A 4,247-nucleotide genomic window follows, 5' to 3' on the forward strand; every position below is an offset into this window, starting at 1 on the left:
TACATTCTTGGACCAATTGCACAACATAACAGCAGCAAATCAAATAAATCATATGCAATACATTGTTGTCTGGGACAATGTGTCTTTCCATCGCTCTGCTCTGGTTCAGAACTGGTTTCAGCAACATCCACATTTCACCGTCTTATATCTTCCACCATACTCTCCATTCCTCAACCCTATAGAAGAGTTTTTCTCGGCATGGCGGTGGAAGGTATATGATCTCCGTCTCCAGGCTGAGGTACCCCTCATCCAAGCCATGGAGGAGGCCTGTGACCAGATGGAGGTAGCAGCAATGCAAGGATGGATTCGTCATTCAAGACGTTTCTTTCGAAGGTGTCTTGCTAATGACAACATTGCCTGCGATGTTGATGAAATTCTCTGGCCAGATCCAGCTAGGCGAAGAGACAATGTCTAGTTGTTGTTTTTTAACTTACAATACGTAAAGTGACGTTTGATTACAGTATTATGAATCTCTATGTCAACATTTTGGGCGTGTTGAGAAATAAATGAGTTTCTTCAGTCTGCAACATTGGTCTTGTGTATTGTTTGGTGAATTTACATTATATTTGTACTTTGTTGATAGTAGCCTACTCTAATCATAGGGAAGTAGAAGTGCTAAAAGTGTTTTAGGTTTATCACAGCAGAGTGTAACTCGTGCAAACAGAGTATAGTAATGTGAAACGTGTGTGTTTCATATAGTAACAAAGTGTGGTTTTTAAAAAGAAGTGTATAGTTTTTACAGGAGTGTTTAATTTTGCAAAGGATCTGTAGTGTTTTGCTAATTGGGTGTGTGGTTGTGCTAATTGTGTGTAGTGTTTTGAAAACACAGGCCCTGTTTTGAAAATTGTGCTTAAGCAATCGAGAAAAACTGTAAGATTTGTAACAGATTTAGGTTTTCGTACTCATCACTGTAGTCTTTATGAGAGTGTTGGCTGGCCTTCTTTGTACAATCGTAGATGGGAACACTGGTATTGTTTTCTTTATAAGGCCGTCCTGTGTGACTTGCCTCCTTATTTGTGTTCTCTCTTGGTTCCTAAAGTCAACACCAGAAGCTGTCTTCTCAGGCACGATAGATTGATAATGTATACTATTCCTCGTACACGGACTGTCTTTGGGGAAAGTGCCTTCAAAGCATTCGCACCCTCGTCCTGGTATAAATTACAGAGTCATCTTAAATTGGATTATCTCCCAAGTATGGAACATTTTAAAGCTAGGATCAAGGACTATCTGACTACTGAATGCACATGTTCTCTCACCGAACGCAGCTGGTGATTATAATGTATTGATGCGATTTGCTGTTATTGTTTTAGCTGTTTTTATGTTTGTTTTGTTGATGTTGTCTAAATGTGGATGTACTGTGCTGCTTTCTTGGCCAAGACCCCCTTGCAAAAGAGATTCTGAATCTCAATGGGATTATTCCTGGTTAAATAAAGGTTAAAGAAAAAGAAAAAACTTGCCAACACATTTTCAATGTGATGCACCTGTGTTGCATAATGGTGAGCACAGGTGGCAAAAGTCAAACACAAGTAAAGCACAAAAGTCACTGGTTGAACACAACAACTCAAAATTGATCACACTTGTGGCTAACGATGTGAGGGAACATATATTCAGAGAGCACTGATTTGTGAGGCACTACAATGGATAGAAATCTGAGAGGAGGAGTTCGTGTGAGAGGTGGTCGAGGAGGTCGAGGAGGTCGAGGTGGTCGAGGAGGTCGAGGTGGTCAGCGAAGACAAAGAACAGTAATATCTGATGAAATCAGAGCTACTGTGATTGACCATGTTCTTGTCCATGGTATGAGCATGAGGGAGGCCGGACAAAGGGTACAACCAAACATCAGTAGATTCACTGTGTCCACCATAATCCGAAGATTTAGAGAAGAGAACGGGTAATTTTTTGACATTATAGTGTGTAAATGTTGACAGCAATTACTGTATGACTATACTATATACTGTACCACAGTATACTGTAAGTAAATATATGTTTCAGTACATCACTGTGCCAATGTACTGTAGTATTGTAATGGAGGGTTAGTCTAACTGTTTGTAGGCCTAGTATTCCATGTATATTTTTGTACTTTATGTTTACGTAGGCTTTACTGTATACAAGTGCTAAACGCACAAGATTTCTGTTTGTTTTTGTACTGTACAAGTGCTACGTGTAAATGCACAGGATTTCTGTTTGTTTTTGTACTGTACAAGTGTGTTACGAGCCCACATTTAAACGTGTGAACAACTAACATAATAACTCAAAGAAACGGATTTTCTGGAAAGAAAACATTTTGGTTTATTTCTTTTCCATATATCGGTTTAGTTAACAGAAAAGAGAGGGTTGCCACAAAAACAGAAAAGAAAGCAACCGCTCCCGCCATAAAATAAAAGATCCAAGATCAACAATAATACATATGGGTTTGAACAACAGGGTTCTAGTTCAACAAAAGAAAAAGTGCGACCAGCCAGCGTCTGCCACGTCGAGCGTGTGAGAGAAAAAGAGAGACAGCCATCTTAGAAGTAGGCAGGCTTATATACTCGGGAGGGCCGGCCTTTTCAATTAGTCACTGCAAGGTAACGTCCAGTCTCCTCCTACCAGGAACAAGGAGGCAGGACCCGTAACAAAGTGCTACGTGTAAATGCACAGGATTTCTGTTTTTGGTACTTTTATTTTTTACTATGTACAAGTGCTAAATAAACAGGTTTTTTGTTTTGCAACATGCATTTAGGCTACGGTAAACAATAAACATTTATTTCTACCGCTTCATGTCCTGAGCATTGTGTTTTCTATTTTTCTTTGTAGTGTTTAGTGACTGCTCTGTAGTGTTTTTAATTTTGATTGACTCGGGGCACGATTTGACAACATAGTTCAGTTTTGAGCACCGATTGAACTGTTTTGAGGTGAGAGTTCAGTTTTGGGCACAGATTACAGTTTTTGCCGAATGCTTACACACATGTTGCAGACTTTGGCTCACTGTGTCATAACTTAACACACAGGTCGAGTAAGACACAGCACATGGAGATAAACTCTTAACTTATATGGCAAAATGAAACTCTTGAAACAAAACCTAACAATCCCATTTCAAAACTGTTTTTAGCATCAAAACATTAAACACATGCACCTTTGTTTGCACTCTTTCCTAGCAGCAACAACACACAGATGTGCTTTATGCAAAACACAGCTGTATTTAGTACTTTGGATGGTTTTTGACTTTAAAAGTCTCATATAGATTTTTTTTGTGAAAGATTGCTCCACTACAGTAGATCTAGACACATGAAAACAAAATGGAAACGCTTCAGAATGTGTTTTTATTTTTTTTCAGGTTTTTGCAAAAGTAAAAAAAACAAAAACACAAAGACATGGTAACTAAAATGTTCTACAAAACAGAGTTGTAAGAAAACGATTGGAAGACATTTAGGCTATGGATCCCGTCTCCTGTTGGCATTTGGCCACATCACCTCATCCACATCACAGGCAATGTCCTCCCTTGCCAAGCAACGGGGGAAATATCTCCTTGCATGCCGAATCCAACCCTGTATGGACCTCACCTCAATGTCGCCGCATGCCTCTTCCATGGCTTGTAGAAGAGGCATGCGGGCATGTGGTTGACGGTCATAAACCTTCCAGCGCCATGCTGAAAAGAACTCCTCAATTGGATTCAGAAATGGGCTGTACGGTGGCAAGTTGAGTGTAATGAATCTATTATGGTTAGTGAACCAGTCCCGGACCAGAGCCGCCCGATGGAAACTGACATTATCCCAGACGCAACAAACTGGGGCTGCTCTGGCCCGTCCTGGACTACTGTTTCATGAAGTATGTCCAGAAAGCCAATAATGAGGGCTGTGTTGTAGGGACCGAGGATGGAGTGGTGATGCAGGACTCCCTGTACACTGATGGCGGCACACAAGGTGATATTTCCCCCGCGCTGACCAGGGACATGCACTATGGCCCTTTGCCCAATAATGTTTCGGCCCCGACGTCTGGTTTTCGCAAGGTTAAACCCAGCCTCATCTACAAAAATAAACTCATGCTGCTGTGACTCAGGTTTGGATGGACTCTCTGCCCAGCCTCCCTCATTGTAAGGCCATGATTTAGAACATGGTCCACCAAAGTGGCCCTCATGTCATGGGATATTTGTCTTCTGTTGCCTGCTCCCCTTCTTCGTCCTCTTCCTCGTCTTGCTGCTGCTCTTCCTCTCCCTCTTCCTGCCTCCATGTTTCCAAAGTTGGCACAAAGGAGCTGAGCTCACATCAGGT

This window comes from Eutrigla gurnardus (genome assembly GCF_963514095.1).
Source record: "Eutrigla gurnardus genome assembly, chromosome: 18".
Taxonomy (NCBI): Eukaryota; Metazoa; Chordata; class Actinopteri; order Perciformes; family Triglidae; genus Eutrigla; species Eutrigla gurnardus.